Source organism: Pleurodeles waltl, chromosome 8 (genome assembly GCF_031143425.1).
Source record: "Pleurodeles waltl isolate 20211129_DDA chromosome 8, aPleWal1.hap1.20221129, whole genome shotgun sequence".
NCBI lineage: Eukaryota > Metazoa > Chordata > Amphibia > Caudata > Salamandridae > Pleurodeles > Pleurodeles waltl.
In genome coordinates, this window is record NC_090447.1 from 1269855015 (window position 1) to 1269881501 (window position 26487).

Sequence of the window (26487 nt, forward strand, 5' to 3'; positions counted from 1 at the left end):
TACTTTTTACCAACTCCACTAATCTGAAAATGGACAGCCCCATGCCTTAACTATGGACTGACCATCATTCCATTGCCTTTGAGTTATTATTAACCCACCTTATAGAAGGTCAGAATACAGTGAGCATACAGTTGGTTCAATCGAGGAGGAGGATAAATTCAATAAACTTTCATTCCAACCTCCAACTGACTCTCTTAGCACGGCCTTTGACTTAGAAGCACCTCCTACAGTCTGTAAGATCAGGCAGCCTAAACCAGCGGCCTGGTACACAGAGGAGCTTAGATGTGAAGGATAGAGTGGTATATAAAACAGCTCTCACAAATTACAATCGTTAGATCAGGGAGGTATACAGAGGCCAAATTATTTTGAGAAATCAGGCAATTCAGGTAGTGAGTTATTCATACATTTGAAAGAAATGTGCTAAGCTGGAGGACTGTAGGGTGACAATACCTGCCTCTCAAGACCTACGTGAGTTGCCCACAAGCTACTTTGAGAACAAGATCAGTAAAATATATAAAGAATTTCCATCTCGAGCAGAAAGGTCAGACAAAATAGTACACTATAGGGTACTACCTCAAAACTCTTCCAGCCATCTGGGAAGGTTTGATGTTATCACCTAGAAACAGGTCTTGTATCTAACTTGGTTCACTGGGAGACTCTTGCTCCATGAATATACTGAACTCCCTATCATCCTTGTTGATTCACACATTACGAATGTATTTAACTTATCTTTGGACACAGCCAAAATGCCAAAAGCCCTGGAAGTTGGCATTTGTTTCCCATATGAAATAAAAAACGAATGCCGACCCGAGCAACTATGCTAACTATCGGACAATATAGCTTTTCCCTTTTCTCTGGAAGTTTTTCGTGAGACTAGTACATAAATAATCCTCTGAAATTTCAATACTCAGAGAACAACCAGATATTGGATTCTTCGTAGGGAGGCTTTAGAACAGTACACAGCACAGAGACGAAAATGATGGCAGTAACGACCTCTATTAAGATCTTTTTAGACGAGGAATACCCGGCGATGCTGATATTATTAGATCTGTTGCCTGCCTTCAATACAGTCTCCAATCCCATCCTCATTCAGAGACTGCATGTTATAGTTGGGCATGTGGAACCGCTAGAGTGGTTCAGGGACTTCCTGGAAAAGAGAACCCATGTGGTCGTGATTCATCCTTTCAAATCTAGGACAGTCACAAATATCTGGGGGGGGGGGTACCTCAAGGGTCTTCCCTTAGCCCCACCCTTTTTATTACATATGTGACCCCACTTGTGAAGATTGTGAGATCCTGCGGGTTCAAAATGATGTCCTATGCGGATGATACCCAACTGGTGATTTCAAAAGGGCAAGACCCGGGAACCTTCAAAGCCAGGTTTATTGACGGTATGAGGAAACATGGGCTTTACAAGCATAGATAACACACCATAACTGCAGTAGTGGCTCATGGGGGGAATGTGGCTTGGTGGCGCGGCGCATGGCGGGGGTGGTCAAACAATTAAAAAAAACAACAAAAAAAACTTACCTTACTCGCTGCCTCTGCCATGCTGTGCCGCTCCTCGGTCCTCACAGCAGGCACAGGCTCCCAACCTGCCCTGTGGCCAATCCTAACGCTGCTTTCATGCCTTGGCTTGGTGCTCCGAGGTAGAATGTAGAGTGGGAGCCTCTGCCTGCTGTATCCAAGCCAGCAACACAGTGCCGGGTTGAAGAGAGCCCAGTGCACATGTGTGTTTGGCTCTGCACTCCCCCTCTGTCCCTGTCACGCCCCCATGGCCCCGCCCCTTTTACAATTAAACTATAATATGGATAGTTTATTATAGTTTCATTGTAAAAGGTTTGCAGCTGCTGCTGCTGGCGGGAGGGGCAACGCTCTTCCGCATAGCAGAAGAGCCACCACTGCAAAACTGTCCAACCCAACGCTTCTGTCTGTAAAAAGAAAGTACTTTAATGTCACAGCAAAAAAACATACTGCGCACATTAATTGTGGGTTCATTAAGAAGGTTCTGCAATTCCATCTACTTTTCTAGTCATCTTCTGTGACCAATCACTATTCTCAAGATGCTCCAATTTCTTTTGGTGTCTTAGCAGAGATAGCCAGTAACAGGCTACAATTAGGCACATGTTTGAAATCCTTAAGTGATTACCTTGTTTGTTAACCTGCAAGTCAGGTCATTCAGTTCATTGAGGAAAGGTGTTCAAGCTGGCAAATATTAATGTCATCATGGTAGGCTTGATTTTCTGTGTTTAAGACTCAGGCCTGATTTAGAGTTTGGCGGACGGGTTACGCCGTAATAAACATGACGGATATCCTGTCCGCCTTATTATGATTTCCATAGGATATAATGGAATTGTAATATGGTGTACAGTATATATATATATATATGTGTGTGTGTGTGTGTGTGTGTGTGTAGACACACATACACACACACATATATGTATGTGTATATATATATATATAAATATATACATACACATATACATATACTTATGTATATATATATATATATATATAGAGAGAGAGAGAGAGAGAGAGAAAGAAAGAGTGGCAGTATCATATTTAGTTTTAGCTTTTTTTAGTCATTATCAACTGCTTGTCAGCAAGAATAAACTGGATAGAATGTAGGGCTACAGAGTTCTGTAAGGGGTAATCATAACAGTAAAATTCAATCGACCACATTTTCATTCATAGTGCACTGCTTCTCGCTAAGGGTAATGCAGAAGGCAATGGATGATGTATGGTCAGAAGAGAGGACTTTTACCGCTGGACACCATAACACTGCTAATATACTCATTATGAAATTCCTTTTTAGCAGCAATCATGATAGTGAATGAAAAGCTCCTTCTTAGCAAGAAGGTTAGTATTGTATTGGTGTCTAGGAGTACACATGTAGGTGCACAGGCATCACTTCAGGACATGCATGCTGCAGCATGAGGCTCTCCAGCTCTGTGTGGAGCTGACATTGGATCTATGAAGGTATATATTTTCATTGTTTTATTAGGGAAACACTCTGGAGATGGGTGAGGCTCCAGTATCATACATCAGTGCAGCCTAAAAGATGAACCAAGGTACACAGTTTTTCAAATTTGCAAAATATTTTTCTCATGGAAGAGCCATACTCAGTGATGTAATCTCAGACACCATGTAGTGATGCAGATGGTTCTTCCATAGGCAACTCTTCCTGCATATGAAATTTCATTACTTGTTGAGAACCTAGGCCTGCCTGTTTTTTAGGTTTGCATCTCATGATGTAGGGGTGTCTAAGGATGCCTGCCCTTCACAAGTACATAGAAGTTGCAGCTTAATGCTACCCCGTACATTCCCCAGAAAAGCCTTTGTCTCTATAGGGGCTTCTTTCCTTTAATTTTTCATTTAATTACTGTCACGTTGGGAAAAAAAAACGACAAAAGAAGAAAAAAACACATATTTACAATGTAGGTTTTCACATAAAATACATAATGTAAAACAACAACAAAAACCAAGCAATTAAAAGTCAGTCATTTTAAAATTTGGATAGCACAATGGCCAACATCCATCTCTGGCAGTCAGATCTCAGCATTTCAGATCTCACCTGGCAAACTGTTTCAAGGAATTTCGATAATGAAAATATTACTCGTGAACTAGTATCATATTTACAAATCCTCATTGCTTCTCTATAACATGTTCTGCCCAGCAAGCAGTAAAACAGAAGAATACCTGTGGTTCTCTGTTTTAGATAAACTGTTCAATAACAGCAAATGTTCCTCACTTCCTTCGGCCAGATGGCAATAAGGACACTGTTTGAATTCTGTAGATTGTGTCCTCCACCTACTAGTAACAGAAGCTATTGGAAGAGTTCCTAGCCTCAACTTGATGCACAAACACCTTGTTGCTTCAGTTCAGATAATTGAAGGACACTTCAAATCTTGGCTCACATTTCATTGCCTAGAATAAACTTAGCCGGGTGCCGATTGATGGAGCTGTCTGAAGTTTTAACCACTCGCAGTCCTAGATTTCTGTTTTCAAAATATTATACAAGGCAGAGGTAATATAAGAAATAGTATGCCAGTAGTGACTTAAACCAAGTGCTATCACGAGAGTTTTTAAGATGTCCCAACCAAGACATTTTAGATACATTCGGTTTTTGGAGAATATTTCTAAGGCCCATTCTGTAGCGTTCCAGCTCATCTGTAGACTAAATATGAATCTAAAAAAGAATTCGCCTCAATTTAATAAGCCCAACAAGGATTTTTACATCCAAATCATCAAGTCACAGGGTAAGTAGCAGAGTACTTTTTTGTAGATTTAGCAAATGTTTTTTTAAATGGATATCAATATTGTAGTGCCCCCAGAGTTCAGAGCCGCACAATGCAGCAATAACCGCTTGTGTTCTATAAATTCCAATTGATGGGGACAAGGGGTGAAAGATAGTATGCCTGGCAAACCTAACTATGGCTAAAGTCCTATGTTTCAGCAAGATGACATTCTTCGTAATTTGGGGTGACCTTGACTATGAGCTTGATAACCTGACACCAAGGTAGACTAATTCTAAGGTTCCCTCCAACTCTTATGGGGGTTGATGGACATAAAATTAGTGTAGTTTTCAGTGTTGATCTCTAGATTATGAATAGTACACAATGAGGCAACCCTCTTCAATAAAATCTGGATCCCCTCCTGTTTCTTGATACCAGAAGAGTGTCCTCAGCAAATAACTGGCAGGGGTTTGCAAACCATCCAGAATAGCAAAATCGTTCTCACAACTGATCAGATACTCAACACAGCCTTTTATAAAAATAGGCAGGAGTATAGGTGCCAAAGCACAGCCTTCTCGTACTCCTTTGCTGACTCATAGGCTCTCAGTGAATCCACCATTTGTACCTCATCCTATTTGAGCAAAGCTATTTGAATGTAGCTGTATTATAATATGTAATAAGTCAGCGGAACTAACAATCCCTTGAGGATTTTCCACATCTTCCCTCTTGCGAGCATATCAAAGGCAGCCTTTAAGTCTAGAAAGACTATATGAATTCTTCTTTGATTATTGTCCACTGATAACATCTAATCATTTGAAAACAGAAGACCTGGCCCACTGTGCTAGTCCTGAGTCTAACACCCCCAGGAAAGTGTCTGAGGGACTCATTATCAGACATCTAGACTGCCAGTTTAATGAGGACTTGTTGAAAGAAAATCTTCTGGATGTTATCAAGTAGTCACAGGGACATTTTGACAGTCCATGGTATTAATCAGGACTTTCTCCATGTTTGGGAACTACTGCCCCCGCTGCTACAGCATTTGAGGGAGTGTTGATGTACGGTACCCAAACAGTGGACTCTGAATGGTATACGTTAGTAGGAATTTTATCCAGTGCAGGGACCTTCCCACTTCTCTGAGCACATGCAGCCAATTAGGTGTAGCGGCTTGCCACTTTACTCTGTAACATGTAAAAGATTAAGGTGACACACTGGAGTCAATGTTTAACATTACATTGTTTTATAGGACTCACGTTAATGGAAAAACCAATAAATATTTTCAAGAATCCTCAAGTCAAATCCCCATTCATCTGTTGATGTAGCTGTGAACATGCTGTCATTTTATCCAGCAAATCCTTCTCATATTTGTTTGTTTAACAAACTATGGGGGTCATTCTGACCCCGGCGGTCCAGGGTCGGCGGGAGCACCGCCGACAGACCGGCGGTGCCCCGCAGGGCATTCTGACCGCGGCGGTTCGGCCGCGGTCAGACAAGGAAAACCGGCGGTCTCCCGCCGGTTTTCCGCTGCCCCAGTGAATCCTCCATGGCGGCGGAGCACGCTCCGCCGCCATGGGGATTCTGACACCCCCTACCGCCATCCTGTTCCTGGCGGGTCTCCCGCCAGGAACAGGATGGCGGTAGGGGGTGCCGCGGGGCCCCTGGGGGCCCCTGCAGTGCCCATGCCAATGGCATGGGCACTGCAGGGGCCCCCGTAAGAGGGCCCCACTTTGTATTTCAGTGTCTGCTTTGCAGACACTGAAATACGCGACGGGTGCCACTGCACCCGTCGCACCTTCCCACTCCGCCAGCTCAATTCTGAGCCGGCGTCCTCGTGGGAAGGTTGATTTGCCCTGGGCTGGCGGGCGGCCTTTTGGCGGTCGCCCGCCAGCCCAGGGCAAATCCCAAAATACCCTCAGCGGTCTTTCGACCGCGGAGCGGTATTTTGGTGGGGGAAGTCTGGCGGGCGGCCTCCGCCACCCGCCAGACTCAGAATCACCCCCTATGTGTACAAGTAATTCCATTCTTAGAAGCAATTACATATGTAGAAGTAGAGGGGTAGCAGACTTTGGGATGGAACATTTAGAACACTAGGATTCCTTGCAATTAACTCAACCCTATTTTTGTTTCCATCATTGCCAAGTAGTATTTCATCCCAGAGAGTATTACAGTAGACTTCTTGGGATCCCCTTTCATTTCTTCCACCTCCAGTACAGATGTAATTTAAGATACTTTCATCACCACTGCGGGACTCCAGCACCTCTGAAGAATGTACCTCAAGGTCACTGTCTTCTTCTGAAACAATATCCAGATATGTGTCAAGAAGATGCAACAGAGATTCCTCTCTGTAAATTTTAAATCATTTGGAGTTCATGTTCTTAATTTCCAAACCAATAAAAATAAATTTCAAACTGATTTAAAAAGAAAATGACAGCGCAGGTGAAAAGTTGAGCATTCACGTTAGCGTGTCTGACCTTAATAAGTAAACTTACAAGGGTACACGAGTAAGTCGATGAACCTTTGAACTCACAATTAAGATGATCTCACCATAGCTCCAGTATATACAGATCAATAATACATAATCAATCAGTAACATCAATGATCAAAGATAATCAATGACATTAGTAATCAATGGAACCAGTAATTGTCACACCATGACATAACCACACCTTTTAGTAAAAACTTCGAATATTTATTTCCCTATATTAACAATGCTAACGTCATGTCAATTAACCTCAAAATCAAATGATATGTATACAGAAACAACACTGGCTGTCCGAACCTGCGAAAGAAGCGCAAACTAATCAAAGCTTGAACTCTGACACATTCTAAGGTTACAGTGCAAATTAATAATAAGAACAATTGTGCAAACGATATCACATACATTTAGATTCAGCAAAGAAAGTCATCAAACATTATTCCCTATTGGCAGATTTTTATTAGTGAGAATCCTTATCTAACATCAGATTGGCATCAGCATGTTGAGCTTCATGCAACGCAATTTAGTAAACAAAAATTTGGAAAACATCTAACTATGGCTCTATCAAAACGTGCAGCTGGTACCTAGGAAGAAAAAGCAAATAGGCATAACATACACATGGGTACAATAATACCTCTCCTCAATTGGATCGGCAAATTAAGATAGTCTTTGTCATCAGGACATCAGTTAATCAGCAAGGCATCAGGATTCAGCATCAAAGTTCAGAAACGCAAAGTCCCTAAGCATTAAAGTTAAGCCTGTCTCTTGTCGAGACGCACAAGAAAATAATGACCTTTTGGCCAGCAAGAAAATAGGCAGTGGGCTGTCTTCCCTCAGTGCAGGCCTGTTAAGTAAAGATTCCTAAAATTACTCCTCAAATCCCTATTGGTCAGGGGATCACATTTTCACACTTTGTCCAATAATACTAAAACTTCAAATCTATGAATTCCAACACTATTCCGTTCACATGTCGTTGATTGGTCCCTCCTGCAATGCCCTCATCATCCGGATCGTCAGGTAACAAAATTGTTGCAGCTTCTACTCCAGTCAGTATCTCCTTTGTTCTTCTCTTGAGAAAGTCAGTCTACACACATTTCACACATAATGTTACATGTAGCAAGAACTGTATCTTCTAGCAATCGGTTCTCATGCAATAAAGCTTTTAGCTGTGAGCACATTTAAACAATACAATGGAAAATCACAGTTTAACTCTCTAGGACAGCCAATTTTTAAACGTTAAGAAATACAGCTTGACATGAGGCCGGGCAACTAGGCCAAGACCCTCACTAAGTTAAGGTCTACAATTAATGAAGCTAATACATAATGCATAACCCTTAATATGACATATTACTACATTAGTCAAACATATTCAACATTTAATATTAATAAACTATTAGTAAGTACACTTCATGAACATTGGCGGCCACTCATCGTGATCACATTTTCAAATGCGTGCATTAATTCTCTACATTATTTTATTTTCTACACAAATACATTACTCATAATACATGAACTCTCTTTAATACATTTTTATTAAAACACCTGTGCCAGCAATCCCTACTCTGATGACTAAGTGTGTCATCACACTAACTATCACCCACAAAGTTCAGCATCAGCTAAAAGTCTGTCAATCAATCCCTTCATACTTTGGTTCCCTTTTTGACTTTTCCCTGGACAATATTTCCCTTTTCTTTTCTGCCCTCCTCTGATCATTCTTTGACCTCTTCAGTTAACATTTTTTGCACATTATACACAGTCCCCATATTACAGTTAGGCAAACCATAATAATTAATATCCCCTGCAAGTTTTTCAGTAGGATCCCATTCCAAATGTTGCTGAGCCAATTTAACCACCCAATCAAAACCTTTGCCAACTTTTCCCCAAACACCTGGTTCTTTCAATTCTTTCAAATCAGCCCTTTCATTAGTCAGATTAGTAATTAAGACTAATTTCTTTACTATTATCAGCAACAATGCCTAAAATTAATCATTCTATGAACTCCGCCAAGAGAATGTCTAAAGCAAGATGATCCTGTAGAGTCATAGCTCTTTCAGCAGCTAATTCAGTATCTATCAGGAGTATGGCCCATGAAAAATTTGTCAGCATGTTATCCACAATAGTAGACAACTTTTAAATCTTTATCGAGTTCAGAACAACTCCCACTGAAGGAATCATTGTTCCAAATATATCTCCCACTGTACCAGAAGAAGACTCCCTTCTCTGTCTCATGTGATGTAATTTAGTCACTTTTGGAAATTTCTTCAAATCATTAATTTGATACATCTTTGAGAAAACTATCCCCAAGTAACATGCCCCATATCATCATCTTGGAAGATGGTAATAAGCATTAGGACCACAGATGTAATAAATCACAGGAATTGCCAGGTCCTATCCATTCAACATAAATGTCTATTTACTCTGAAACAAAAACACATGTCTACATTCACTCGTTCCCACAAATAAAGTGTAAGTGCGTGATTTAGGCCTAAATATATAAAGTTTCCCTACGTGTTGCGCATCTAAAGCTAACTTGCCTTGTGTTTTAATTGCACTATAATCATAATCATTCCTGTAAGTCCTTTTCTCTAAGCCTTTTTAAAATGTCTCCTTCAACGCCTTTCTCCTGTCATATGTGTGATCTAAGAAGTTTTCTCTAAAGGTGTAAGCAAGCATGTCAGATTATTCCTGGGAGCATAAACTGTGCCACATGTTGATGTAGGTTCAAAGAAACCTCTAACTAATACTATGTCATTATCCTTAGCTACTCTCCTCAAATACCTAATAATAGGGGCAAATGAAAACACCACATCGTAATTCAAGTAAAAGACCTGGTTGTACTCTTGGTTATAGAATCTTGTTAGTAGCAGACTACAACTTATTCCATATGTTAGTGGCAGACTATGGTTACTCCTTCCTCAACTGATAAAGGAATCTGTGTACACACATAATTTCTCACATCCATTGTCTCAATGTACTCACTCAATAATCGATAGAAGACATTAGAAGAAAGTTCTCCTTGCGCATTAGTACCCTCATGCAAAGTTTCTCATCTATCCTGAACCCCTCTACTGCCATTAGTGCGGTAGTGGTCTCGAAAGCAGAAGTATGGTTGGCTTCTCTCTTATCAAGAACAGACATACCCACAATCAATACCACAAACAATATCTCACACATGATCGCCAAACCAATACTCAGATATTTACTGCACCTAGTATTTCTACCCTGCTGGTTAATGTTATTCACGATCTGTAAATAATCAGAAAGCAGAAGAAAAATGTAGAAAAAACTGCAGCAAAAATCAAAAACAAAAAACTCTTCTTTCAGCAGTTATTTACAACTCTCAATTCACTACCAGGACCTCTTGTCAAAATCAGTAGGCAGCTTGTCAAAATCAGGTTTCAAAAGTCAAACCAGGTTATCCAACTCTTTTCTGGTTACTTTCAACAGTCTCTTTATCAAAACATTTCTTACAGATTGTTTCAACAGTTCAGGTCATCAGCTTATTTCAAGTGCCAAAATACTGACCCGGAATGTCACGATCAAAACAAAAAGACAAAAATGATTGTGCCATTCACTTGTAGTTGCATATGCCCATTCAGGAACTGCGTATATTTGACTTGCTATTCTCTTTCTTTTCAACTTTTGATCACCATTCAATTCTCCTTCACTTAGATCTTCTCTCCTTGTTGTGTCTATTTCCTCCTCGATTGTTGTGCCAACCACTTCCTTTCCTTTTGCTTGTGACTCCAGCCACTTATCTACTCTTAGTGGACCCTTAGTCAATGTTCTTTTCAGAGTCAAACTTGGAATGTCTCCTTGCTCCATGGTGTTTTCTCTTGACGGACCTGCAACTGGTTCAGGAGGAGTCAGATCCTTGTGACTTTCATCCACCTCAACTCCTTCCCCCGCGGCTTCTGGCAATTGCTCTGTTTGTCTAGCAAGATCATCTGCTTCTGTCGCGCCGCACCACGCGGCGCGAGCCGAATGTTCGGCACAAGCCGGGCGTTCGGCTGGGGCCGCACAGCGCGTTTCTAAAACGCGGCGCGCCCCCAGCCTTTCATTCACTTTTCGAGGCCCCAGGCATTGCATGGGGCCTCGCTCTGTCGTTTTCCACCGCCTTGCTGGGGTCTCCTGACCCCTCTTACCTGTTCTTCTTTCTTCTTTCTTGTCCTCTTTCTTTTCTTCTTTCTTGGATCTTTTTGTTGTACTTTTTTTTATGTCTTCTTCCCTTCCCAGGTTACCTTTCTCTTCCCAGCATTCATTGTTCCCTATTCTCTATGGTTTCTATTCTGTTTTGTTCTATGTACCTCTCCCTGTCTAATATGGTGTCCTTTTACTTCCTGTGGGTCACTTCCTGTCTTTTGGTATATAAGGGCTGTGTTTTCTTCATTTCCTTGCGCTGCAACACTTTCTGCTCAGATAGTGTCTTCGCTCCTGATTTCCTCGCCTTTTTGGTTCTGGATTTCATCGCTCTGTGTTTCCTGAATTTTGTTCTTTTTGATTCCTGCTTTTTGTTCTTGTTTTTTCAGGAGTCTTCCTGTTTAGAGGTTTTTTCCCCTTTTGTTCTAAGGGTTTTTTTCCCTCTGGCGCTATTTTCTGAAGGCCACGGTCTGTTCTTGGCGTCTCCATCACCTACAGCACCGTGGCTACCAGAAAGAGTCGCCCCTTTTTGGGCCAAAGCCGAACATCGAAGATCCACGCCACAAGATCTGCAAATTCCAGGCGCAAGCAGCACGTGAGTCGTGACAGATTGCAGCGCCCAACCATTCCGACGTCCTCAAACACCATGGATAATACAGTGGCGGCTGCTGCAGATTCTGATCAATCTCTTTTGACCACGATTCAGCAACAAGCTCAGGAATTGCAACAACTACGCAATGAAAATGCTGCGTTACGACAGGCTTTGGCTCTCCGCACTAGTGATGTTCCGACTATCTCCGCTTCAACCCCTCGTTTCTCCGGCGAACCAACCAAGCTTCGTGAGTTCCTGGATGCATTAACGGTGTACTTCGCCTTCCGACCAACCCAATTCTCCCACAACAGGACCAAGGTGGGTTATCTCATCATTGCCTTATCCGGTCCAGCCTTGGCCTGGACAACCCCGATGGTGTCATCCAATGACCCAGTTTTGTCGGACTATTCCACCTTTGTGAGTCGCTTCAAACAAATGTTCAGTCGACCTGGATTGGAAGCCTCTGCAGAAGAAGCCTTATGCGACATTCACCAAGGCTCACAAGATGTTCTGCAATATATAACCCGTTTTCGTCAGCTAGCAGCAGAGACCACTTGGGTGGAACGTACTCTGGTAACGTTATTTCGCAGAGGACTCAAAGAAGAAATAAAGGATGAACTAGTACATTCTACCAGAGTGGAAGATCTTCGTGGCCTGATGGATCAAGCACTGTCCATCGAATATCGTCTTCAGGAACGGAGATCGGAGAAGAGAAGGAGTAGAGGGTTCTCCCAGCCAAGTACCTCACGAGCTGGTCTGCAGCGTTCTGAGGAACCTCGCCCTCCTGCTAGAGACGTCGAAGGGGAACCCATGCAGGTAGATACTACCCGAGGTCCGCTCTCCGCCAGCGAGCGAGAAGACAGACGCAAGAAAGGGTTGTGCCTGTACTGTGGTTCTGCTGGTCACATGATTTGAAACTGTCCTGTACGTCCGCCCAGGCCATCGGGAAACGCCACTCCCCGTCCTCTGTAAGAAGGGAGGGGACGGGATCTACAGCTATACCTTCCATCAGCTCCTTTAATGACAATACAACCTCCTTGTTCATTTTTCCTGTCTTGTTGCAACTTCCTGACGGTCGTCAAGAAGAGACTATGGCATTACTAGATTGTGGTGCTAGTGGAATATACATGGACCAGACGTGGGCTGCTACTCACCAAGTTCCTACACAATCTAAAGAAGTTCCCGAACAGGTGCACACCGTGGATGGATCCTTATTATCCTCTGGTCCAGTGGACACCACTACCCTGATGTTAAGTTTACAGATCGGAAACCATCAAGAACACATCTCTTTTGATCTTATCACGTCCCCCAACCATACCATTATTCTTGGAATTCCGTGGTTCATCAGACATAATCCATATGTGAACTGGGTAACCCGGACAGTTTCCTTGTCTTCGCAATTTTGTCATGAAAACTGTTTTGCTTCCGACAAGTATTGGTCACCGAAAAGATCTATAGTCACTGAAAGTATTACTGGTTCTTCCATTAATACAGTCCAAGGAGTCCCCGAACACTATTTGGAGTTTCAAGATGTGTTCCAAAAACCATCCAAACCTGTGTTACCTCCACATCGAGACTACGATTGTGCTATTCCCTTAGAACCTGGCACAATCGTTCCTTTTGGGAGGATGTATTCCCTCACGGAACCTGAAAAAGAAGTTCTAAAAGAATATCTGGAAGACAATGTCCAGAGTGGTCTTATAGTTCCCTCATCTTCTCCGGCCGGGGCTCCTCTCTTTTTTGTACCCAAGAAGACAAAGGATCTTCGTCCTTGCCTGGACTTTCGAGGTCTGAATAAGATAACCATTAAAGACCATTATCCTTTGCCTCTCATCAGGGACATTCTAGAAGCAGTTAGAGGGGCTCAACGTTTTACTAAACTTGATCTGCGAGGAGCCTATCACCTTTTACGCATAAAAGAAGGAGATGAGTGGAAGACAGCTTTCAGGACCCCATTTGGTCACTTTGAATACAGAGTTATGCCGTTTGGTCTCACTAATGCCCCCGCAATCTTCCAGAGATTTATGGATTCGGTGTTTTCTGACCTTCTGAACCAGACAGTGGTCATTTACCTAGATGATATTCTGATTTATTCCAGAGATCCTGAACTCCATTCGTCCCATGTGAAACAAGTCCTTCAAAGACTCCGGGCACATCAACTATTTTGCAAATCAGAAAAATGTGAGTTTGACAAGACGGAGGTTAAATACCTGGGTTATCATTTAAGTTCCACCGGCATAGCTATGGACCAAGAAAAAGTACAAGCGATTCTAGACTGGCCTTCTCCTTCTTCTATTAAAGAAACACAATGTTTTTTAGGATTAGCAAATTTTTATCGGCAGTTTATATTGGACTTTGCAAAACAAACTAGCCACATAACACATACCTTAAAGAAGGAGAATATAACAAAAGGGTTTATCTGGACTGAGGCGGCTGAAACAGCCTTTCAAGGTTTAAAGAAAGCTTTCACACAAGCTCCCATCTTACGGCATCCAGATACCAACAAACAATTTATTGTTGTCACCGACGCTTCTGAAAGAGCCATCGGAGCTGTCTTACTCCAACAACAAGAGGATGATGGTCTTGAACATCCTGTTTTCTATTTGTCGCATATCCTCTCTACAGCAGAACAACATTACTCTGTACTTGAAAGGGAATTATTGGCTTTGAAAACAGCCTGCCTAGAGTGGAGACAGTTTCTGATGGGTTGCAAAGAGCCTTTTGAGGTTAGAACAGACCACCGTAACCTACAATGTTTACGAAATTTTGTGGGCCAGAATAGTCGCCAGGCTCGTTGGGCCTTTTTCTTCAGTCAGTATGATTTTTACGTCACCTATATTCCTGGATCTCAAAACATTCTGGCTGATGCTCTGTCTCGTCGTTATCCAGATTGTACTCCTTCCCCATCTCAGTATCTACTGGAACCTAGTAAGATCATTGGAGTGGCTCAATCTTTTCTGGAGGAAGTACAACTGGAATACACCAAACTATCGGACCACGAAGTAGAGAACCTAAGACCTTTGTTGAATAAGAGACAAGGATTCCATTATTATCAGAACTTGATATTCCTCCCTACTGACAGAGTGAAAGAAAAAGCATTACAAATGTGCCATGATTCACCGGTGGCTGGTCATAGAGGCATCAAGGCCACACAAGAACTTCTCTCACGGTTTTTCTGGTGGCCTACCTGGAAGCAGGATGTTGAAAGATATGTTCAGGCTTGTCCTATTTGTGCTCAAGTCAAGATTCCCCGTACCAGACCTGCAGGATTGCTACAGCCCTTGCCTGTTCCGCCAGCTCCATGGCACACCATCTCTACCGATTTCATGTGTTCGCTCCCACCTTCAGCAGGAAACCGGGTTATCATGGTCACTGTGGATTCCTTTACTAAGATGGCTCATTTCACTGTCCTAAAAAGGCTGCCTACATCTCAAGAACTAAGCCAGATATTTATTGATCATATCTTCCGCCTTCATGGACTTCCACATACCATTATATCTGATAGAGGACCCCAGTTTATTTCCCGGTTTTGGAGGTATTTCTGTAAGACACTCAATATCAACAGAGCCCTGTCATCGGGGTTCCATCCACAGACCAATGGACAGACCGAGCGTCTGAACCAAGGGCTAGAGCAATACCTTCGCTGTTTTTGCAATTCAACCCAAAGCAACTGGAACACTTATCTCCCTATTGCTGAATTTTCCTACAATAATACTGTCCACAGTGCTTCCAAGGTCACTCCTTTTTTCTGCTCTTATGGTTTTCATCCTACCTCCTTTCCTACTTCTCCTCAATCCACCTCTCCTTTGCCCGCTATTACTCACCTCTCCAAACGACTTTTACAGATCCATAGACCAATTCGATCCAATCTGTTACAAACCAAAAGATATATGAAGAAGGCTGCAGACAAGAAACGTGGAACCACTCCAGACTATCACCCGCAAGATAAAGTCTGGCTCTCATCCAAATTCCTACCCTCACGTCTTTCTCTGAACAAGTTCACACCTCGTTACTACGGACCTTTCCGTATTCTTCAGCTGATCAATCCTGTCACTGTCCGTCTTCGCTTACCTCATACTTGGAAGATTCATCCCGTCTTTCATGTTTCCCAGCTCAAACCTTACGTACCTGACCCTTTCTCTCGTCAGTTTCCTTGTCCTCCTCCTGTGTTGGTGCACGATGTTCCTGAATATGAGGTACAGGAAATCTGTGACTCTCGTCTATTTCACAGACGGCTTCAATATCTGATTCATTGGAAGGGTTATCCTCTCAGTGAATGCTCTTGGGAAGATGCATCTTCTGTTCACGCTCCTCTCCTGATTCAACGCTTTCACCGTTTATTTCCTCTCAAACCTGGGCCTTCGGGAGGGGGACCTACTGTCGCGCCGCACCACGCGGCGCGAGCCGAATGTTCGGCACAAGCCGGGCGTTCGGCTGGGGCCGCACAGCGCGTTTCTAAAACGCGGCGCGCCCCCAGCCTTTCATGCACTTTTCGAGGCCCCAGGCATTGCATGCGGCCTCGCTCTGTCGTTTTCCACCGCCTTGCTGGGGTCTCCTGACCCCTCTTACCTGTTCTTCTTTCTTCTTTCTTGTCCTCTTTCTTTTCTTCTTTCTTGGGTCTTTTTGTTGTACTTTTTTTATGTCTTCTTCCCTTCCCAGGTTACCTTTCTCTTCCCAGCATTCATTGTTCCCTATTCTCTATGGTTTCTATTCTGTTTTGTTCTATGTACCTCTCCCTGTCTAATATGGTGTCCTTTTACTTCCTGTGGGTCACTTCCTGTCTTTTGGTATATAAGGGCTGTGTTTTCTTCATTTCCTTGCGCTGCAACACTTTCTGCTCAGATAGTGTCTTCGCTCCTGATTTCCTCGCCTTTTTGGTTCTGGATTTCATCGCTCTGTGTTTCCTGAATTTTGTTCTTTTTGATTCCTGCTTTTTGTTCTTGTTTTTTCAGGAGTCTTCCTGTTTAGAGGTTTTTTCCCCTTTTGTTCTAAGGTTTTTTTTTCCCTCTGGCGCTATTTTCTGAAGGCCACGGTCTGTTCTTGGCGTCTCCATCACCTACAGCACTGTGGCTACCAGAAAGAGTCGCCCCTTTTTGGGCCAAAGCCGAACATCGAAGATCCACGCCACAAGATCTGCAAATTCCAGGCGCAAGCAGCACGTGAGTCGTGACAGATTGCAGCGCCCAACCTTTCCGACGTCCTCAAACACCATGGATAATACAGTGGCGGCTGCTGCAGATTCTGATCAATCTCTTTTGACCACGATTCAGCAACAAGCTCAGGAATTGCAACAACTATGCAATGAAAATGCTGCGTTACGACAGGCTTTGGCTCTCCGCACTAGTGATGTTCCGACTATCTCCGCTTCAACCCCTCGTTTCTCCGGCGAACCAACCAAGCTTCGTGAGTTCCTGGATGCATTAACGGTGTACTTCGCCTTCCGACCAACCCAATTCTCCCACGACAGGACCAAGGTGGGTTATCTCATCAGTGCCTTATCCGGTCCAGCCTTGGCCTGGACAACCCCGATGGTGTCATCCAATGACCCAGTTTTGTCGGACTATTCCACCTTTGTGAGTCGCTTCAAACAAATGTTCAGTCGACCTGGATTGGAAGCCTCTGCAGAAGAAGCCTTATGCGACATTCACCAAGGCTCACAAGATGTTCTGCAATATATAACCCGTTTTCGTCAGCTAGCAGCAGAGACCACTTGGGTGGAACGTACTCTGGTAACGTTATTTCGCAGAGGACTCAAAGAAGAAATAAAGGATGAACTAGTACATTCTACCATAGTGGAAGATCTTCGTGGCCTGATGGATCAAGCACTGTCCATCGAATATCGTCTTCAGGAACGGAGATCGGAGAAGAGAAGGAGTAGAGGGTTCTCCCAGCCAAGTACCTCACGAGCTGGTCTGCAGCGTTCTGAGGAACCTCGCCCTCCTGCTAGAGACGTCGAAGGGGAACCCATGCAGGTAGATACTACCCGAGGTCCGCTCTCCGCCAGCGAGCGAGAAGACAGACGCAAGAAAGGGTTGTGTCTGTACTGTGGTTCTGCTGGTCACATGATTCGAAACTGTCCTGTACGTCCGCCCAGGCCATCGGGAAACGCCACTTCCCGTCCTCTGTAAGAAGGGAGGGGACGGGATCTACAGCTATACCTTCCATCAGCTCCTTTAATGACAATACAACCTCCTTGTTCATTTTTCCTGTCTTGTTGCAACTTCCTGACGGTCGTCAAGAAGAGACTATGGCATTACTAGATTGTGGTGCTAGTGGAATATACATGGACCAGACGTGGGCTGCTACTCACCAAGTTCCTACACAATCTAAAGAAGTTCCCGAACAGGTGCACACCGTGGATGGATCCTTATTATCCTCTGGTCCAGTGGACACCACTACCCTGATGTTAAGTTTACAGATCGGAAACCATCAAGAACACATCTCTTTTGATCTTATCACGTCCCCCAACCATACCATTATTCTTGGAATTCCGTGGTTCATCAGACATAATCCATATGTGAACTGGGTAACCCGGACAGTTTCCTTGTCTTCGCAATTTTGTCATGAAAACTGTTTTGCTTCCGACAAGTATTGGTCACCGAAAAGATCTATAGTCACTGAAAGTATTACTGGTTCTTCCATTAATACAGTCCAAGGAGTCCCTGAACACTATTTGGAGTTTCAAGATGTGTTCCAAAAACCATCCAAACCTGTGTTACCTCCACATCGAGACTACGATTGTGCTATTCCCTTAGAACCTGGCACAATCGTTCCTTTTGGGAGGATGTATTCCCTCACGGAACCTGAAAAAGAAGTTCTAAAAGAATATCTGGAAGACAATGTCCAGAGTGGTCTTATAGTTCCCTCATCTTCTCCGGCCGGGGCTCCTCTCTTTTTTGTACCCAAGAAGACAAAGGATCTTCGTCCTTGCCTGGACTTTCGAGGTCTGAATAAGATAACCATTAAAGACCGTTATCCTTTGCCTCTCATCAGGGACATTCTAGAAGCAGTTAGAGGGGCTCAACATTTTACTAAACTTGATCTGCGAGGAGCCTATCACCTTTTACGCATAAAAGAAGGAGATGAGTGGATGACAGCTTTCAGGACCCCATTTGGTCACTTTGAATACAGAGTTATGCCGTTTGGTCTCACTAATGCCCCCGCAATCTTCCAGAGATTTATGGATTCGGTGTTTTCTGAACTTCTGAACCAGACAGTGGTCATTTACCTAGATGATATTCTGATTTATTCCAGAGATCCTGAACTCCATTCGTCCCATGTGAAACAAGTCCTTGAAAGACTCCGGGCACATCAACTATTTTGCAAACAAGAAAAATGTGAGTTCGACAAGACGGAGGTTAAATACCTGGGTTATCATTTAAGTTCCACCGGCATAGCTATGGACCAAGAAAAAGTACAAGCGATTCTAGACTGGCCTTCTCCTTCTTCTATTAAAGAAACACAATGTTTTTTAGGATTAGCAAATTTTTATCGGCAGTTTATATTGGACTTTGCAAAACAAACTAGCCACATAACACATACCTTAAAGAAGGAGAATTTAACGAAAGGGTTTATCTGGACTGAGGCGGCTGAAACAGCCTTTCAAGGTTTAAAGAAAGCTTTCACACAAGCTCCCATCTTACGGCATCCAGATACCAACAAACAATTTATTGTTGTCACCGACGCTTCTGAAAGAGCCATCGGAGCTGTCTTACTCCAACAACAAGAGGATGATGGTCTTGAACATCCTGTTTTCTATTTGTCGCATATCCTCTCTACAGCAGAACAACATTACTCTGTACTTGAAAGGGAATTATTGGCTTTGAAAACAGCCTGCCTAGAGTGGAGACAGCTTCTGATGGGTTCCAAAGAGCCTTTTGAGGTTAGAACAGACCACCGTAACCTACAATGTTTACGAAATTTTGTGTGCCAGAATAGTCGCCAGGCTCGTTGGGCCTTTTTCTTCAGTCAGTATGATTTTTACGTCACCTATATTCCTGGATCTCAAAACATTCTGGCTGATGCTCTGTCTCGTCGTTATCCAGATTGTACTCCTTCCCCATCTCAGTATCTACTGGAACCTAGTAAGATCATTGGAGTGGCTCAATCTTTTCTGGAGGAAGTACAACTGGAATACACCAAACTATCGGACCACGAAGTAGAGAACCTAAGACCTTTGTTGAATAAGAGACAAGGATTCCATTATTATCAGAACTTGATATTCCTCCCTACTGACAGAGTGAAAGAAAAAGCATTACAAATGTGCCATGATTCACCGGTGGCTGGTCATAGAGGCATCAAGGCCACACAAGAACTTCTCTCACGTTTTTTCTGGTGGCCTACCTGGAAGCAGGATGTTGAAAGATATGTTCAGGCTTGTCCTATTTGTGCTCAAGTCAAGATTCCCCGTACCAGACCTGCAGGATTGCTACAGCCCTTGCCTGTTCCGCCAGCTCCATGGCACACCATCTCTACCGATTTCATGTGTTCGCTCCCACCTTCAGCAGGAAACCGGGTTATCATGGTCACTGTGGATTCCTTTACTAAGATGGCTCATTTCACTGCCCTAAAAAGGCTGCCTACATCTCAAGAACTAAGCCAGATATTTATTGATCATATCTTCCGCCTTCATGGACTTCCACATACCATTATATCTGATAGAGGACCCCAGTTCATTTCCCGGTTTTGGAGGTATTTCTGTAAGACACTCAATATCAACAGAGCCCTGTCATCGGGGTTCCATCCACAGACCAATGGACAGACCGAGCGTCTGAACCAAGGGCTAGAGCAATACCTTCGCTGTTTTTGCAATTCAACCCAAAGCAACTGGAACACTTATCTCCCTATTGCTGAATTTTCCTACAATAATACTGTCCACAGTGCTTCCAAGGTCACTCCTTTTTTCTGCTCTTATGGTTTTCATCCTACCTCCTTTCCTACTTCTCCTCAATCCACCTCTCCTTTGCCCGCTATTACTCACCTCTCCAAACGACTTTTACAGATCCATAGACTAATTCGATCCAATCTGTTACAAACCAAAAGATATATGAAGAAGGCTGCAGACAAGAAACGTGGAACCACTCCAGACTATCACCCGCAAGATAAAGTCTGGCTCTCATCCAAATTCCTACCCTCACGTCTTTCTCTGAACAAGTTCACACCTCGTTACTACGGACCTTTCCGTATTCTTCAGCTGATCAATCCTGTCACTGTCCGTCTTCGCTTACCTCATACTTGGAAGATTCATCCCGTCTTTCATGTTTCCCAGCTCAAACCTTACGTACCTGACCCTTTCTCTCGTCAGTTTCCTTGTCCTCCTCCTGTGTTGGTGAACGATGTTCCTGAATATGAAGTACAGGAAATCTGTGACTCTCGTCTATTTCACAGACGGCTTCAATATCTGATTCATTGGAAGGGTTATCCTCTCAGTGAATGCTCTTGGGAAGATGCATCTTCTGTTCACGCTCCTCTCCTGATTCAACGCTTTCACCGTTTATTTCCTCTCAAACCTGGGCCTTCGGGAGGGGGACCTACTGTCGCACCGCACCACGCGGCGCGAGCCGAATGTTCGGCACAAGCCGGGCGTTCGGCTGGGGCCACACAGCACGTTTCTAAAACGCGGCGCGCCCCCAGCCTTTCATGCACTTTTCGAGGCCCCAGGCATTGCATGGGCCTCGCTCTGTCGTTTTCCACCGCCTTGCTGGGGTCTCCTGACCCCTCTTACCTGTTCTTCTTTCTTCTTTCTTGTCCTCTTTCTTTTCTTCTTTCTTGGGTCTTTTTGTTGTACTTTTTTTATGTCTTCTTCCCTTCCCAGGTTACCTTTCTCTTCCCAGCATTCATTGTTCCCTATTCTCTATGGTTTCTATTCTGTTTTGTTCTATGTACCTCTCCCTGTCTAATATGGTGTCCTTTTACTTCCTGTGGGTCACTTCCTGTCTTTTGGTATATAAGGGCTGTGTTTTCTTCATTTCCTTGCGCTGCAACACTTTCTGCTCAGATAGTGTCTTCGCTCCTGATTTCCTCGCCTTTTTGGTTCTGGATTTCATCGCTCTGTGTTTCCTGAATTTTGTTCTTTTTGATTCCTGCTTTTTGTTCTTGTTTTTTCAGGAGTCTTCCTGTTTAGAGGTTTTTTCCCCTTTTGTTCTAAGGGTTTTTTTCCCTCTGGCGCTATTTTCTGAAGGCCACGGTCTGTTCTTGGCGTCTCCATCACCTACAGCACCGTGGCTACCAGAAAGAGTCGCCCCTTTTTGGGCCAAAGCCGAACATCGAAGATCCACGCCACAAGATCTGCAAATTCCAGGCGCAAGCAGCACGTGAGTCGTGACAGCTTCTGGGAAAGCCCTCCTCTGACTAAGCTCTCCTGCTGCCTCAATTGAGATAGGCTGTAACTCACCCTTCTGGAGGTATTTTCCCTCGTCTCTCACAGGAGTGACTGAACCGTCTTCAAAGGGCTCAGATCTGGTCTCTGTTCCTCTTTGTTCTCTTTCTGGCCCTGAGGCTTGTTTTGCTGTTGTTGGTATTCTCAACAACTCTTCTTCCTCATGATCAAGTGGATATGCCACTTTCTTCGTGTGACTGGCATGGATCCAATTCGGAATTCCAGCACACTTCACAACTGTGGGAGTTGTCAGAACTACCTGAAACGGTCCTTTCCAACGAGGTTCCAGACACGTCTTCCTCACATGTTTCTGGACCACAACCCAGTCTCCGGCTCCAAGGTTGTGCCCTGGGTCATGGATTGGTGGCAGTGTGGTAGCCTCCACCTGCTGAGAGAAAGGGCGAACCACATCAGCCAGACCTTTGCAGTAGTCCAACACCATCTCATCTGTGATGTTGACAAGTGCATTTGCAGGCACCGCTGGCAACCTCATGGCTCGGCCCATAAGGATCTCATGAGGCGACAATCCTGTCTTCCTGTCAGGTGTGTTTCTCATTGACATCAGAACTAAAGGCAATGCGTTGGGCCATTTCAAATTCGTGGACGCCCACACCTTTGCAACTCTTGACTTCAAGGTACCATTCATTTGCTCCACTGGTCCTGATGCTTCAGGGTGGTAACTACAATGCAACTTCTGCTCAATGTTCAATGCTGCACACAGTAGTTTAATTCCTTCATTGTTGAAGTGACTTCCCCTGTCTGATTCTAAAGAGATCGGAAACACGAAATGGGGTATCAGTTCCCCAACAAGTAGTTTCACTACTGTGAGACTGTCATTTCTTTGTGTAGGGTAAGCTTCAATCCAGTGACTAAAAATGCAAACAATCACCAACACATATCTCAAACCTCCACACACAAGCATCTCAATAAAATCCATTTGTATTCTGCTGAATGGACCTCCTGATCTTCTGATGTGGCTCAAATTAACCACTGTTCCTTTCCCTGCGTTCAATTGTTGGCAAATGACACAACGATGGCAACCTGCTTCAGCAACCTGTATAAACTTTGGGTTGAACCAACCATGTTTGAACAACCAAATCATGGCACCCCTCCCAACATGTGCTTGACCATGATAATACCTAGCCATTTGAGACAACAGACTGTTTGGCGATACAAATTGACCCTCTTCTGAAATCCACAATTTATCTTGTCTTTGCACACATTTCATTTTGCTCCATGAACGTTTTCCCTCCCTGACAACATTATTCTGCAACATTTTCAATTCTTCCAATGTGTCAATTAATTTCAATGCAAAACTTGGACATGCTTCGTCTTCTTCATGTAACAGTTCCCACTTATCTTTGAACGATATACAGTTCAATGCACAAAAACCTTGCGACTTGATCCGCATATCCATTTCCCAATGATACAAAGTCCTGTGACTTCAGATGTACACTGCATTTCACCACAGTTACCTTTTCAGGCATTTGGACTGTCCTCATGAAGAGCCACAGAAAAGAAGGCTTGCGACAAACTAATGACAGAGAATTAATGACATGGAATCTGGAACAATATCACAGTTGGATTTGGCACCACGGAACAACATTTGACCACAATCTCCTTTATTTTTATCAAATCCTGGACAAATCGAACTTTCCCACACGGCTTTTGCAAACCCATTATAGGTGAATTACATGGGCAGCTCAATACTTCCTTCAAAACCCTTTGCTTCACAAAGTCTGCAATTTTTTGGGTGACCTTCTTAAGGACATTTTGCGGCATGTGGTACTGTGGAAGTTGAGGAAAAACTGCGTTCAGCTTTACAGTAACTTTAACTGGCTCAACTCCTTTTATCAGGCCTACTTCTTTTCCTGTCAGATCCCACACTTTCTCTTTAACCATTCCCTGCAAATCAGGATGAAGCTCCTTCACTGTGAACATCGGGAACAATTCAATCAGAGGATGCTCCTCATTTGTAGTTTCACTCTCTATCTCTGGGGCTTGGTCACCTTCATCATTGGTATTCGTCTGAATCTCGATTCCATCATCTGTACAAGTAATCAAGCATTTGGTCTTACACAACAAGTCTCTTCCCAATAGGGATACTGGACTTGAATCGCAGACTATAAATTTGTGCAATCCCTGAAAGTTGCCAATTTTAACCTGAACTGGTTCTGTAATCGGGTTGATCAAATACTGATTTGCTACTCCTATAATCTGAACTGTTTTATCTGAAAGGGGCAAGTTTGGAACTTCTGCACTCCTCACTGTAGAGCGTGTAGCTCCAGTGTCAATCAGGAATGAAACTCTGTGACCCGTAACCTTTCCCTTCACATACTCTAAGGAGGTCGCAAGCACACAAGGCTCCTCATCTGAACTGTTGCTCATCCAACCATCGTTTATTTCATTCTCACCGTGTAACCGAAATTGGTGCACTGTGTTATTACTTTGGCTAAGCCTCTGACCTGTGACCTGTTGAGAAAGCATCATCTGTTGCTGTTCCACTGGGGCTTGAGGCACTGGAATTTGCTGTCTATGTACCATGGGAACCTGCTGCTTCATTGGCTGCAACTGTGTCATTTGTACACATGACATTTGCACTTGCTGCATGGGTTGAAATTTTTGCACTTGATTCACATTATTTTGAAAGTTTGGATTAGGACCTCTCACTCTCGGTCCTCTCATGTTCTGGAACGAATTGATGTAATTACTTTGCTAACCAACACCTTCCTGCACCATCATCGGACACTCCCGTTTGCAAAGTCCGATGGCTCCGCAGACGTGACATGGCAATTGCACATCATTCTGAATCCCTACAGTACCCAAATCTGGACCACAATTCATATTACCTTTGCAACCTGTACCTCTCATCTGGGTCTGAAACATCATGTTTCCCTGCTGCTGCGGTGACTGTTGTGGAAAATTCCCTTGCATGCCTGTCTGAGCAGCTTTAATCTGCAGCACCTTCACATTTTCTTTCAGCTTTCTCTGCTTCAACTCAATCTCATCACTACAGTATGTGGCATACTGCAGCACCTCATCAATCGGCTTTGCTTGCCAGCAAATCAAATGACTCTTAATCATCTGGCTAATTTCAGGTCTCAATCCTTCTACAAATCTGAACAAAAAATGAATCATGTAATTTGCTTGTATTGTGTCTGTACCCCTGTAATGCTTGAATGCCTGTAACAATCTCTCATAATAGGCATGTCTTTGCTTCCTGAGCCGTCCTTTCAATAATCTTCCAATCAATATTCTTGGGCGAAATTCTCAGTTTTAAAAACTCAGTCACCTTATAGTAATATTTCATTACCTCAGGAGACGATGCACCTGTATTCTTGTCTCTCTCTGGTTTGCTTATTGGCCAGTCTACACTACTCTTACACACTATCCACAGATCATCTGGAACCACTATGTCTAGTAATGTGTTCCAGTCCTCCCACACGCACTTTGTAAGTTTCCCAAACCTGTCTGTCTGCTGATACCACTCTACTTGCTTCTCTCTGAATTTTGGATAATCATTTGTAAGTGATAGAATGTCACTTCTGCTCCAAGGAACATGAACAAAATTCCCTCCTGGAATCTCCCTCATTGGTAAAAATCTTCACTGGATCTAGGCTTTGCTGCACATTTGCAGTCAGCTCCACAGAATTCCCTTTCCTTTTTGTCTCTTTTCTTTACCCATCTGCCTTCCCATTTGTCTAATGCTCCCCAAATCTGGGTACTTTGGAGCAATTCCCTAAGATGTGCCTTAATTCCGGCAGATATCATGTGTTCAAAATCTTTAGTCTCAGAATCTAATCTCTAACTCCATTTCAAATGCTTTGTTTTATATATTTCTATGCCATACGTCCTGGCCAGGTCTGCTAGTTTCTGGTGCACATTGCTCCCTTCCCTTGTAATCTTCGGGCACAAATATCTCAACTCTGCTTCTGTACAGGATTCTAACCTATTCACGCCCATCGTTCCTTCAATGAGTTCACCCACTTCTATGCTTAGCCTAGCATAATTCAAACACTCCTCTCCCTTAGGAGCACTCTGCGTGGCATTCAGCTTGTCTAACCATTCAGTCAACTGCTGAGCTGTCAAACCTTGCAACAAAATGTTACCGGCCTGGACTGGTGGCACCTGCTGTGCAACTGCATTTGGGGTCTGCAGTATCAACAATTTTAAACTCTGGCTAACGTTTGACCCTACCATAGTATCTGGAAGTGCTCCAAATGGACTAAGGTCTAACAATGATCTCGATCCGCCAAAAGTCTGTCCCACAGGAGAGAGTACTCAAGCACTTTCATTATGCCCTTCCCTCATTATACTCTGGGACATGGCACCCTGCTCACCTACATTTGGTTACTTCTGTGCAAATAGGGGTACGGCTGGACCAACAGTAATAGGTAACGATATAGCATCTGTGGTTGGCTTGGCACTTACGCTCTGTGGGAGAATAACTCTCATGTTCTGATTCATCATTGAAGACATATCTGACTGTGTCCCTGTTACTGGAGTGAATCTCGGCATGACTTGTGGTTGTACTTGGGGCAGTAAAAGTGGAGTTGGTTCTGTCTGAACCAACATTGGTCTCAGGTAAACCTGTTCCATAGGCACCATTAAGTTCAAAGTTGTTTCGATAACGGGCACATCAGGGTAAATTCTTTGAACCTGTGGTGGTT